This window comes from Coptis chinensis, chromosome 3, assembly GCF_015680905.1.
Source record: "Coptis chinensis isolate HL-2020 chromosome 3, ASM1568090v1, whole genome shotgun sequence".
Classification (NCBI taxonomy): domain Eukaryota; kingdom Viridiplantae; phylum Streptophyta; class Magnoliopsida; order Ranunculales; family Ranunculaceae; genus Coptis; species Coptis chinensis.
The window spans coordinates 100143576-100158308 of NC_141458.1; positions in this window are offsets into that span (position 1 = coordinate 100143576).

Sequence of the window (14733 nt, forward strand, 5' to 3'; positions counted from 1 at the left end):
TAATTTATATTCTCTTGATGACATGGTGAATTCGATTTTGCATTCGATAAGGAAAAGAGAAAGAGAATTGAATTGTCACAGTTTTGATTGAATTCGGGTTTCTATTTTGTTTACTGTTACAATGTGGGAGAGAGAAGAACAAGAGGGGTGTCAGGTGGTTTCAGTTGTAAAGATGCGTAGATTATGGGTATTTGTTTAGGAATTGGAGAGAAAGAAGGTCCTGAACCTTAAGGACTTATTACCTAGTAGTAGTTCTTTTGTGACCAGGTTTTGAACTTCAACGAATTGTTCACGGTCCTTCACTGATAATGTGCTCTCGATTATAATAAAAGAATGGTAGATTATGGGTATTTGTTTAGGCTTGAGAGGATTTGGAGGGAAAGAAGGTCCTAAACCTTAAGGACTTGTTCATTCTTTTGTGATCCAGTTTTGAACTTTAATGACTTATTCACTGTGCTTCACTAATTTGGTGCGCTGTATTGGTTCTTTTCTTAAGCTTGGCAAATATACCTTAAGCCATTTTCAAGGACATTTTCGCAAATAGATGTTAAAAAGAGAGGCTGCCCAAAATTAAAACAATGTTGCTCAAATACTTTATTTATGCTCAAATTAGTAAATACTTTTGATCACTCGTGTACTTGATTGTCTAATATGGCTTTATTTATTTTACAACCAAGACAAATCTTGTATTCCATGCAGCAATGAAACTATTGATTTTATTATTATTATTATTATTATTATTATTATTATTATTATTATTATTATTATTATTTATTGTTTAATTTTTATTTTTAATTTTCAGTCGTGTCATTTGTACATATGACTCATTATTCCACTCTAGCACTTTTTCTCCGTCTTTTTAGAGATGTGAAACTCTATGGAATGAGCACATGACAAATATTTAGTGGTAGTAATTTTAATCCTCATGAATCATCACTCTTATGTGTTTTGTTAAGGATATAAATTCTATAGATTTTAGCTGATGTAATTTTGCACGTATTTAAGGTTTTTTTTTTTGCTAAAAGGTAATTGATTAATAAATAATAAAGTTTACAAAAGTAGAAGTTACAGATTAAGAACTGCTTAAAGAAGGTGACATAATTTGTGTACCTTTCCAAAAACATCAATGATCTAGTTAACAAATCTAAAATAAGTGGTGTAGTGATTCTCTAGATTTTTCATGAAGAGAGGTCTACTGTCCCACCATTTTCTTTGACCTTGAGCCAAGGTTGCCCCATGTTTAGAGCAACCATCGGCTCCAAGGTTAGTCTCCCTCCAAGTGGCTGTGACGTTGATCCATGTTGCCTGCTCCTTCATAGTTTGCCACTTTCTCGGGCTCTCCAATGTATTTTATTTTCCTGAAAAGCTTGGACTACAGATTTCGAATCACTTTCCACCCATATATATTTCCATCCAAGGTCCAGCGCCTTTTTTACAGCTTCCACAATAGCAACTGTTTCACCCATGTAACTAGTAGTGACTCCCAGTCCCCCTGCCGCTGCACCTACGAACTCACCCTTATAATTTTGCATAACCATTCCCCAACCTGATCTCCAAGGATTCCCTCTTGAGCACCCATCGGTATTTATCTTTAAGATTCCAGGTGGAGGGAGAGTCCAGAAACATTCAATGATTTTCAGTGCTCTTCTCAGCTTGTGTTGAAGATTGAAGACTCTAAGAATCTTTAAGTCATGAACCGAGTTCTCCATATTCCCTGTAGATCTGTGGTGAGCTCGAATGATTGCTCTTCTTGCCAAAAAGCAAATTTACGAGAAGCTTGAGACTTTATTATCGTATAACACTGTGTTTTTGTTCTTCCAAAGACTCACCATCATTGTTAAAGAGCAAGCTTTCCACATATCAAGTATGAGAGAGCTGTAATGTTTCCCTTGCTGCTGCACATCCTAAAATGATTCCGGATCCTTGCAAGTGCTAAAAATGTCTTGAGCATATTTCCATACTCTTTTGGCCAAAGAGCATTGAAAGAGAATATGGTCCAGAGTTTCTTGATGATTGAGACAAATGCAACATCTGGAAGCCAGCTGCGTTTTTCTCTTTTGAAGTTGGTCATCTGTTCGAGTTGCACTGTGTGCCAACTTCCATGCTATCCCTTGTGTTTTCGGCAAAACTTTAGAGCTCCATATATACTTACACCATGATAGTTTGGCTGTTTTTTTTCTGATGGCTTCATGAGCTTCCGAAACTGTGAAATTCCCAGTAGAAGAGGCTATCCATACCCTGGTATCATCTCTTGAGCTATTAGGCTACGGAATAGTGCCCAGATCAATACCCATTTTCTGTAACACTTGAATAATATTTTCAGAAAAATGCCAGTTTTCGCCCTGAATATAGTCACTGAGCTTTGACTGGAACTTAACAATATCCTTTCTCTCTTCCTGAAAGAAGTCGCAAAGTGGTTTCTTCAACATCCAATTCTCTCTCCAGAGATTAATAGAGGCGCCATTGCCCACAATCCATCCATATAGTTGTTTCATTTCACTTAGAGCCCATTTAATACCTTTCCAAACAGTGGATGTTTTGTAATTTGACTATCCCCCTGTTCGATTGGTATATTTACCTTTCATGAAGGATGCCCAATTACAATCCTCTGTTAGAAGGCTCCACACTTGTTTCATAAGCATTGAGAGATTTATATCTTGAAGTCTCCTTATCCCCAGTCCTCCTTCCTCTGTAAGCTTGCATGCTTTCTCCCATGATACAGTGATAGACTTCCTTTATGTCGGGTTTCCACTCCAAATGAAATTTTTGATTATAGCTTCACATTCCTTTATCACTGATTTTGGCCACTTTTATATAGCCATGTTGTGCACTGGGATGCTATTTAGAACATGTCTTGCAAGGACTACTCTTCCTTGAAAAGATAGTAGTTTTCCAGCCCATCTTGAAGCTTTTCTTCTGATCTTATCCACCAAAGGAGCAAGTGCTATTTTCGTTACTCTCCCCATGACTAGAGGTACCCCTAGGTATTTTTCTGGCAGGGTTCCTTCCTTGATATTCAATGTCTCCTGTATAAGATTTTTTTTCTTTTGGTGGTCATTGGGCTGAGAAAAATCTTGCACTTGTCCTTGTTAATGATTTGTCCAGACGAGTCTTGATATCTGTTAAGAATCTTGACAATTTGTCTCGTGCATCTCATGTTAGCATTACTAAACAAGAAAATATCATCTGCAAACATTAGATGTGATGGACTACAGTATTCACCATTAACCACCATATGCAAAATCTTTTTATCTTGGACAAGCTTACTGATGTTCCTGCTTAAGCAGTCCTCTGCTAGCGCAAAAAGCATTGGAGAGAGTGGATCACCCTATTTCAGCCCTCTCTCTGCAGAAAAATGACCTTTCGGACCCCCATTGAGCAGAATAGATATTGAGTTGTTAGAAAAAGCTCCTTTTAGCCATTGAATCCATACATCATAGAATCCCACATGCCAAAGGACTGCCCATAGGAATTCCCAATCCATTGTATCAAATGCTTGAGAAATGTCGATCTTGATTGCTATACTTCCCCTATACCGAGGTGTTTGGAGCTCATTGATTAACTCGGAAGCTAACCCAATGGCTTGTTGAGAGTTTCTATTTGGGATGAAACCATATTGCTCCTTGCTGATGATCATTTCTGCAATTGGGCTCAATCTTGCTGCAAGAATCTTGGTGATGATCTTGAACACAAAATTAGATAGACAGATATGCCTAAATTTGTTAACCTGATTGGCATTTTTTTCTTTCGGGATTAACACAATGAAGTTTGAGTTAACTCCCATAGGAAGTCGAGATTTGATAAAGAAAAACCTTCTAGCTCTGACTAAATCATATTCCACAATGTCCCAGCATTGTTGAAAGAAAAAACCCGTAAAACCATCTGGGCCTGGGGAGTTGTCAGGTTTGAGGTGAAAAACGACTGCCCTCACTTCTTGTGCAGATGGGATGGAAGATATCCTTGCATTATCTTCTTCTAAAATTACCTGTGGCATATTATGAATCAAACTCCAGTCGATCACATGCTCGGATTTTTTGAATTTATCCTCATAGTGTTTGACCAAGAACTCTCCAATGTCCTCCTGAGTGCTGAGTGTGTTCCCCACATAGTTTTTCAGTTCCGAGATTAGAGATTTGCTTCTATTACGATTCGCCATTGCGTGAAAGAACTTGGTGCTTCTATCATTATCATTATCCCAGATGGTTCTTGATTTCTGCCTCCAGAACATCTGTTCTTGTTCTAGCAACTGCTCCACTTTGTTTTCTTAACTCACCATTTGCATGATGAACTCCTCGTTCATGTTCCCTTGATCGAATTGTTTTTGCATCTGCTCTAGACTTTTAGATTCTTCTTCAACTTTAAATTTGATGTTACTGAAGATCTCCCTGTTCCAAGTTTTCAAAGCACTTTTCAGTGGCTTTAGTTTTTGTGTCAGGATATAGATTGAATGGCCTGACACTGGAACATCCCAATTTTCTTTAATAGTCTCTCTGAAGGTTGAATGTGAACACCACATGTTGAAGAATTTGAAGGGAATATTCTTTGGTCGAGGAATATCTACGCATCGACCAACTATAAGAGAGTGATCCGAGCATAGCCTGTTGCATACCTTATAGTTCCACCCCGGGTATTTGGAGCTCCAAAGAATATTGGAGAACATCCTGTCCAGTTTACCCAAAATTTTTAATCTTCCGACTTGCTTGTTCCACCAAGAAAAGTGAAACCCATTGCAAGGAACTTCCATCAAATGATTGGAACCAACAAAGTCTCTGAAATCAGTCATCGCTGCTGTAGATGGTCTATGTCCTCCCTATTTGTCTGAGTAACTCAGATAAGCATTAAAATCCCCAAGAATTAACCATGGAAGGTTACTAAGACTTAGCTATTGAAGATCGTACCATAATTGCCTCCGACTCACATAGATGCAATGAGCATGAATAATAGACAAAAGGACTCCATCTATCTCCACTGTTAACTGTTGATTAGAGCAATGTATCAGATTTGGAGTAGCTACTGTTGTCTTCCAGAAAAGCCAAATGTTAGGAACTCTATTTCGAATAGTATTGTAAAAAAAAAGCAAGAGCTCATTCCCAGAGATTGGAGATAAGACTTTGAGATACCATCAGGACTGATCATAGGTTCTGCAATGCCTACTATTTTAGGATCCCATTTATTAATGACCTTAGAAAGCCTATTTTGCGACTTGTCATTCACAGTTCCTCTTATATTCCAAAAGATGCACCTCATTGAGATCGAGGTTTTTTATTGTATTTTAAGGTGTAAACCACCTTTAATTATCCCTTTTCCCAGTCTTAGATCGTGATCTGGACCTGGTAGCTGGGGGATATGTTTGTTGCATCTGCGACTATGGTTTGTTTCAACTCCTGAAGATTAGTTCAGATTCTTGAGTGTCATTCACCATCAAGCCCACATTTTGATCTTGTTCCTCTTGTTCATCATCCTCCTCCAAGTCTCCCCATCTGGAGGGAGGGGTTTCTGGGTCAGGAGGTTCTTTTTCTTCCACTCCATTATGCTGTTTGCATACTAGCATTTGAAGAACTTTCTCCGCTTCAGTCTCGGCCAAAGTTTTTTCAGCATAATCTTCATGGACTCGAGATATTGATGTGGCACTGCTTCCAGTTGTGTTGGGATTATGTTCTTGCTCATTCCCCTCTTTTCCAGCACTGTAAATCACCTTGCGTTTCTCCAAAGGAAGTACATCCTCCTCCCTAACTGGCTCAGCAATTTTCTCCTAGATCTGAGTATGCGTACTCTGATCCTGTTCTGCTTCCTAAATCGATTCTCTTTCTTTGCATGTCCCCCCATTTGCGTCATGTTCTTGTTAATCTCCTAGCTCCTGCTCCTCTATGTTTTGTATTTCCTCAATCTCTAGACTCTTAAATCTATTCTGAGTTTGAGTTTCCACCGATTTCTCATTTGCTTTTAGTCTCCATATTGCCTCTCCTTGCTTACTAGTTTCATCTTGCGTCTGTTTTCGACCTCTTTTCCTTCTCGGCTTCCCTCCGAGAAAATCTACATCAGGTGTAAGGTCTATCACGACTTCTTTGTCTTTATTGTCTTTCCCCCTAGAAGTTTGCATATCACCTTTTAGTTTCCTACATTCAGTAACCAGATGCCCGACAATTTTGCAGTGGGTAAACATCTTTGGTAACTTCCCTATCTTCACTGTCTGCCAAAACTTCACCGACTTTGTTTTCACATAAATTTGATCAGGGATGGGTTTAGATAGGTCCACATCTACCAAAATCTTCGCATAATATCCGTATTCTCGATTAAGAGTTTTCTCATCGATTTGCATCAGATAACCAACCCTTCTTGCAATTGACATAAGGGTTTCTGATTCCCATAATTCTTGTCCAAGTCCTGGAAAACGAAACCATACTAAAGCATGAGACTGCCTCTGGCTATCCTGACAAAAGTTCGGTGTCCACTGGCTAATTCTCATTGGACTTTTATCAAAGTCCCTAGCTCCTTTCGCCCAAACCCGATTTTGATCCTCAGCATTGGAAAATTGCAGAAATAGATATCCTTTACCAATGGGAGTAATAAGCCACTCACTCGAGGGCTGCCAGATTTTCCTTGCTATTTCCCCACTTTTTTCGATTGGTACTTTCTGAAGATCAATTCTACCAACTAGGCAGAACTTGCAATAAAGCAACACTTTTTCATACGCCTTTTCTGGAATGGTGATGGTTGGATAGTCCCCCATCTTCTCAGGGTTTTGAAGCTCTTGAATTTCCACCTGTTGTTGTGTGGCTTGCTTTGCTGCCTCTGCATAAGAGATTTTTGGAGTTGTTCCCTATACCGTAGGTTGGTTTTTTTTATTTGGTTCCTTACCAATGTCGATTCCCTGGGTAGTTTGCAGAGGAGCTTAGTTGCTTCTTTTATCATTAAAGGAGCTTTCGAATTCATAAATATCCATTCTTTTCTGTTTCTTTTCGGAACTCGGCACTGTTCACAGTGGATGATTTTACCCTAGAAGTAACAGACCATAAAGATTGGAGATACTAGCCTTTTCATAACTTTTACTGTTATCAGTGAAGGATTTGACCCAAAAAGGCAAGAAGAGAAAAGCTTTTCAGAACTCACACTGTTGAGCAGTACAGGATTTTACCCAGAAAAGAAAGGAAATAAGGATTAAGAAGATAGAGAAGAGTCTCTTATCTTTTGTTTTTGCTAAAAGCGGCAAAAGAGAGGTGTACAGGATCATAAGCGCAGCTTATGTAATATCACACCCAGTCGCCCCTAATTTGGTCCCCATTTTTACAACTTAGCTTAGCTTAGCTTATGTGCACATATTTAAGGTAGTATCCCTCATTCTCTAATTATTTCAATTATGGTAAGCTTTCAGTTATTTTATTTAGTCATTGAGGGCAATGCCTAATTTAGTTAGGGGGGTGAGAATTAAAATTTTCCAATATTTTAATTATAATATTTGAAATGTTTATATGTGAATTATGGTGATTCTAGGTGAAGAGTATATTTTTATCGTTTAAACTGGCTAATAAAAATTGGAAATTATAAGTCATAGTCAGGATTAGTAAGACTTTTAGACTAAGTTTCTATTACTAGAAATAGATCTCACTGATAAAAATCTTAGTTTAAAGTAAGTTCATATAATACACCACTAAAGGAATTTCAAATGAAAGAGCAACTTAAACTTCTACCAAACTAGATGATTAGTACATAGACTTGACCTGTGAGACTTGGGCCTTTCAATTTTAATTTCTTGGAGAGTCTTTACGTAAATCTGAGTCCAAGTTGACTCAAGCATTTTTCTATGCTTAAATTCGTTGTGTAGTCTCATTTATTCTTGATTTGGTCAATCACGAGGTGGCATCAACTGGGGAGATAGCCATTAGGTCTTGTAGTCTATTCAAAGTGGAATATCATACTGATAAGTCAAGTAGTGAACTAATCAACCTTTATCCCACCTAGTAGGATTATCATGTTAACCACTTTTGAGCCTTATATATTAAACTTTTTATTCTTAAACCAATCATCTTAACCCCAACTCGAGATAAAGAGTATATCCCATATTATTAATATTTCTGAGGATTTCTAAAGAACTAAAGAGAAAGCTAGAACGAAGAAGATTTTGAAGGAAATTTTTCCAATGTCAAATGAAGAAAATCATTCCTTTTGCTCAAAGAAAAAAAAAAAAAAAAAAAGAAAAAAAAAATATAAATATAAATAATTGAGCAGAAGTAGTGATATAGTTCAAGTGTTGCAGTCTACAAGTGAAGAAAATTTCTAAGAAGGTCAAAAGCAAATGTCTTTAGTATATTCTCAGAAATTTTTGAATCCTTTTTATCCTTTTCTTATTAACCTATCCTAAGCCCCGTTTTAATACTCAGACTTATCACCAAAGTATGATATGAAGTGTAGAATTGGTGAGAGGATGCCAAAGTGAAGGACCCGACACTTCAAATGTGATTGACATTCTTTCCATGAGACTTTATTTATATATTTAAAAATTTCCGTTTTTCTAACTAAATATGTGGGATGTTCTATTTTTTACTCATTTCCTTCATATAGAGGTAAAATAGAAAACTTATCTGAGAGAGATTTTCTTGTGAGTGTATGAAATGGTGAGATTTGAAGTCAAAATACTAATCCAAAGGTGAGGTAGAAATTCCGTTGCTTAGAAAAGAGAAAGAAATCAAAATGGTTAAAAATGAATAAGCTCTAGTTAGAATGATTAGTCAGTCTTTTCTATCTTTATGAATAGAACATTAGCCTAATGTTTTATGATCATGGGTGTGATAAGTAGTAACCTTTTGATTTAGACATTTTAACTGAAAAAATTGCTTTATCTAGATTTCACCATAGTTCATATGTAAAATTGATTTTGTGGGTATATCAACTGAAAACCCTCACGAGGCTATAACTCGTCCTTTAAGGGTAACTTAAAGGTTTAAAGCCTTGTTGCATATGGTAAATGCAACCGTGATGCCTGCAAAAGTGAGTTAGTTTATTATTTAATTAATATTGTTAGCTTTGAACACTTCTCTAGTATAACACATATTTGCTAAGAAAGTAGCAAAATGCTAGTTAGGAGTTGTGATAAGTGCACAAAAGTAATGATTTATAACCCTAATTATGTGTATGTTAGTCTCCATTTTATATTTAAATATTCTAATATGATGAAATTTGAGTTTTTGTATGTCAAAGAACCTAAATGTGAAATATGGAGGGAAAAGAAGTCAAACAAGTCAAAAAGGAGTCATTGGGAATTACAGTTAAAGGCCTAGGGAAAAAACGTCATATTAGTCTCCATAAGTGCCAAGCCTAATGGGACTCTTAAAGAGGATAATAATTGAGTTAGAAGAGTCTTAAATCTGATCTCAAAGCCTTAATTTCGACTTCATAGGAATAGAAAATCAATATGGAAAAGAAGTCAGAGTTTCACAAGAATTAGGAAACTGAAAGTTGTCAGAAACTGCAACTTGCGAAATAGCCTGCAGGGTAAAGTGTGCCACGTCTTACTTTTGTGCAAATGAATCTAGCTTTTCTAGGATTACTTCTAGAAAGATTACAGAGAGTTTGACACCAAATAAACATAGGATTCGGATCTCTATCCAGACGAGCATGTAAGCCAATATATAAGGCACAAAAACCTCAGTTTACATCATCTAGGAAATTTAGTGTTTGCATCTTAAATCTATAATTAAGAGAGAAGAAAGTTCAGAAATTTTCACCTTTAATATCTATAAAGATTATTCATTTTCATATTGTGTTCATAGCATAGTATGAGGAGCTAATCTCCCTTCTCTTGGGAGGGGAGATAAAGCCTTTTTCTTATGTTTTAGTTTAGTTCTTCTTCTATCATGTTTTAGTTTAAATCCCTCATTGAGTTTCTTTTATTCATCCATTGATCTAATGCTCCTATGGAGTTTAAGAGGTCTTAGGGTAATTCATAATTGTGTAGAGCCAAATACCACAAACCCTAGTTCTTTTCTTCTAGTTTTTAGTGTTATAGTGTGATGATTGGATTCTTTATGGCACCTCAATTAGTTGTATGGTTAATACCACATGTGGATTTTCTATGGCACCTAGAGTTGTATATTGAATGCCACTTAAAGCACAATTTGGTTAGATAGAAGATATCATTGGAGATTGAAGAAGTATTTGATGGAAAGATAGAAAGCACGTTGAAAGCCACATATTATCATCATGGTTATGAGCATAAGGTTTGTAGGTATGGTGAGTTTCTATTGGTGATTTATATTAAGCATGATAGGTATATCTATTAGACTAATTCTATGATTTTGGTGGATTCATCTCTCCCAAGATATTCTCTCTCTTGATTCATATTCATATATGTAATTTAGTTTAATTTATGCATAATTTACATCTCAAATCAAATCAACTATATATTCATCATTACTTAGCCACATCTTTTACTTGCATCCATTAGAGTAATTTAGAGTAGAAATTTCTATTATCATCAACTAGTTATTTAGAGTAGGATTAATACCTTGCTAGCCACTATACTAATCAATATTTAATAGGCTAAGTAAGATTTGCAAAAGATACGTAACACAAACAACGACAATACAAATAAATACGTATTACGTGCATTTTCAATGGGTCGTGGCAGAGTTATTTGTTTTTTTTTTTTTTAAATATTGATATTTTAATTCCTAGGTCGCTTCACCTGCAATCAACAAAGACCTAGCAAAGCTCCCCTAACCATCATACACCTCAAAATCACTATTTCCATTCATGCTCATCATCTCGAAAGATATAAAGGGAGCTTCACAAAGCAAATGATTGAATCAACTAGTACTATCTCTCTACATCACATGTACTATGTAAACACTTTCCTAAAAAAGAACATAGATGAGTAATATGAGATATTCTATACACCAATCACTAATAAATGCACGGTAAACTCAGATAAATAGAGCAGTTAACAACTGCTATTTCTAAATACTATCCATATTCTCTAGTACAATACATATATTTCTAATATAATACTCTAGATCGTAATCTAAAGCTGCATTAGTGTGAGCCTTTCAAGCCTGTTACTGGTTCAATAGGCTGCAATAAGTCAAGCATAAAGACTACAATAAGTCTTAGAAAGAAAAATTACTTCAACATATAACGGAATGCATGGTAAATATAGGAGTCTTACATATAGCAAGTCAAAGTGTCAGACCATAAATGCAAACCTTGTATTGAATTTGAATCAATCCTTCACAATTTCCTACAAACCAAAACAGGATATAAAAAATTAGTGGCCTAACTTTGAAAAATAAATTCATAAATCACTAGCTAGTGTATTCAAGAAGCAAAACTAGTATAACAAGTGTACGTGGACAATTAGATTCACTCGCAATATATGAAGACTTGCAAGCTAAGGAATCTCACATCAAAGCAAAAGTGAGAAAAGCTAGCATGGAAGCACATTCTCAATCCGGAGGATCTATGTATAACACAACACAAGAACTTGAAACTCTCCATGCATTGAGACTACATAGCAAACTCAGAAGAGCTCCAAGAGAAGGAAGTAGGTGGAAGTAAGAAAAAAATAAGCTCCTCTTATGATTGTTGATAGACGAGACGATCCAACAACCCCACAAGACATGATTCAAAAACACAAGCTGATGAACAACTAGGACGAAGAACCTGAGGCATCACATTGTAATAGATATAGGTCTTGATTACTGCCCATAACAACAACATCTAATGTTAGATTAAAAATGAAAAAAAAAAATCAAATAAAAAATCAATCTTTAATAGCATAATAACAACTTGTAAGTCACCTTCAATTTGTAATGGAGGAATCGCGTTCAGAGAAGAGAAACAAATCTTTTAATCCCTTTCCCACTCAGTAAATCCTCAGAAAATTAAAATTGAAAAATTAGTTCTCACAATTTTAATTTGTCAAAAAAAAAAATCGGTGCTTGAAATAATTTTTTTGCTTTAATCATTACCTTGTTGAGATGAGAGTAGGGGGTTGGGTTTAAATGGCGGTGGGAGACGAAGGCTAAGTGGGTCGTATGTTTTTTTCTCAAAGTAAGTGTTTTTTTTGTTGAAAAGTGTTGAAGTGTTGCAAGGAAGCAAACTGGTTTGCCCGCCCAAAATTTTCAGCCCTATCCCCACGGTCAAAATGCGTAAAACAGCCATTATAGTTAAAAAATTGTACCCGACTGGTTTTGGTTGTGGCTGCACCCACGGCCCAAGTTAACAGCTAAACCATGGCTAAAAACATTGAAGATACGAACATATTTGCTACAGTTAAAATTCATGGGAAACTATGCAAGGGCTCATGACCGTGGGTAAAAATTCCAGGAATCCGTGGGCAAAAGTCAATTTTCTTGTAGTGTCTCTTCTTCAAGTTTATACGTATTATGTACACAACTTATTGTACTTAGTTAGGTTCATTTGGAATTTCATGTCAAGAAGCAGTCGGCGAGTCTTCAACTTGTTTTGCTTTGCTAAAGCCATGTACATGGTTCTTAGGTTCGTTAAGATTCACGTCAAGGACGAAATGCTTTCGGTAAGTCTTAAATAATTATTAGTTTTGGCTTTTACCAAAGTTGCATTGGTTGTACCCATTTTTAGAATAGTGTGTAGTCAGTTGGCCCGACCCTTGTTAAATAGTTGGCCAGTCTTTTACCCTCAAAGTTGTCTTAGTATTAAAGTGGTTGAGGGTGCTAGCAAGCCTCTGGGCGGTCTAGTATTAAAATTTTTGAATATGCAATGGAGCTTTAGAATGTAAACTAGCGTGTTTACTCAGATCAGCTTCTATGTAAACTTAAATCACAAGCATATGGATGGTTCAATAGTTTCATAAATGTGGTGAACTCTCCCAAAATTTTCCCATTTATTATTTCTTAAATGCTTTTTGAGACCAAAAAATTTCTCTACAAAATGGTTGGTGTCCCTATAGAATTTTGTAGAAATTTGTGTTGATGATTCACAAGGACTCAAGTATACGTGGTTTTTATATTTTGTTGTCCTCAACTCGTTAGTATGTTTGAAATTGGTTAGTTGTAATTAGTAGTTAAACATTGTCATAAATATATGGTTAAATAGCATGGTTGGTACTATTGTAGTTAGTAACTTAGAATTTTTAAGTTGCAAAAAAAAGTTCTGCCTATTTGTATAGTTTCTTAGGCTACTGTTGTGTTTTCTCAGGTAGCTAGTCAATGTTAGTTTGCGATACTATGGATCCATAAGCTCAAAATGGCACGAGTGCCCAAATATTTGAGAGGTTGATGGTTCAAATCCATCTGGATCCAATTATATTTTTGTTTTTCAATTTAAATTTGTGCATTTGTGAATCAAGCATAAGTGATGTCAATGGGTTTTTCTAACATCATTTTTTAAAAGTGATGTCAAATTGCTAAATATTGCATAACTAAAAAAGTGATTTTGTATTCTCATAACATTATTTTAGGTCATCACTTTACGAAGTGACGTCGTATCTTTACCCTTATAACATCTTTTCAAAAGTGATCTAAATTGTTACGACATCACTTCAAAGTGATGTTAAAAACACTAACTTTTAACGTCACCACTAGTAACATCACTTTCGAAAGTGATGTGATACAGTTTTAACACCACTTTGCTAGTGATATAGTACGCCTTTTCTGTTATAGTGTTTAGAAGATGTAGTTGATGAAGGCAATAGTGAAGAAGATGTTGTGATGCCAGACAATAATGTGATAGAGTCTCAGTTAGATCCCATAGATCATGACTTCTTTACTCATAATATCTATGACTATATAAAAGAATTGGAAGCTCATGTAGAAGAACATCATATGGTTGATACATAATACCCTTGATAATAGTGATGTAATTGAGGATTTAAATGTTGGTGTTGGGGGAAATGATATACTAAAGAACCTAGATGTTGGTGGTGATGGGGGAAGTGACACTGAAGATGATCAGTATGAGTATGGTGATAGATTTGGACTTGTGTTTGGCAATAAAAAAGATGCAGGCTATAATAGTTGTGAAAGTGATGATGAAGATTATGATTACATCCCTATATATAGTGATTGCTCAGATAATGAGTTAGATAAAGACATTGATCCAATTGTAATGGATGAAGAAGTTAAAAATTTGGAAGAAGAAATACAAGGTACTGAGTTAGGCAATGTTTTGTCAAGCTAAATAGAAACATTTATGAGGCAGAGGAGATGGCAAAGGTTGTAGACCCAGTGGTGGAAGAGCTTGGGATATGTGAGTTGAAGCCTAGGATGTCCTAACCTACTGTTGAGGTTTGTAGGTAGTTCTTCCAAACAATGGCAATCAAGCATAAGTTTAGTACCAGGCAAGTGAGAAATGACAGACTTAGACTTGAGTTGAAGTGTAAAGTTCCTGACTGTGATTGGGCTATAATAGTTAGTGTTACTAGAAAAGATAATCACACCTTCATCCTCAGGAGTTTTAATGATGAACATACATGTCAAGAAGATGAGAAGAACCTGAACGCACAAGCTAGAGCACCATGGGTTGCTAAAGCACTTGTAGAAAAAATAAGAGACCATCCTGATCACAAGCCAAAGGATATAATCAAGGAGATGTTTTCACAGTTTGGAATTAACATATCATACTGGACTGCTTGGAATGCAAGAATACAAATGTTTGAAGCAATCTATGGAAATTATGAGGATGGTTACAAACTAGTCCCAGAAATGTGTAGGCAGATTATGTTAAGAAACCCAGGTAGCATTGCCAAACACTTTGTGAACC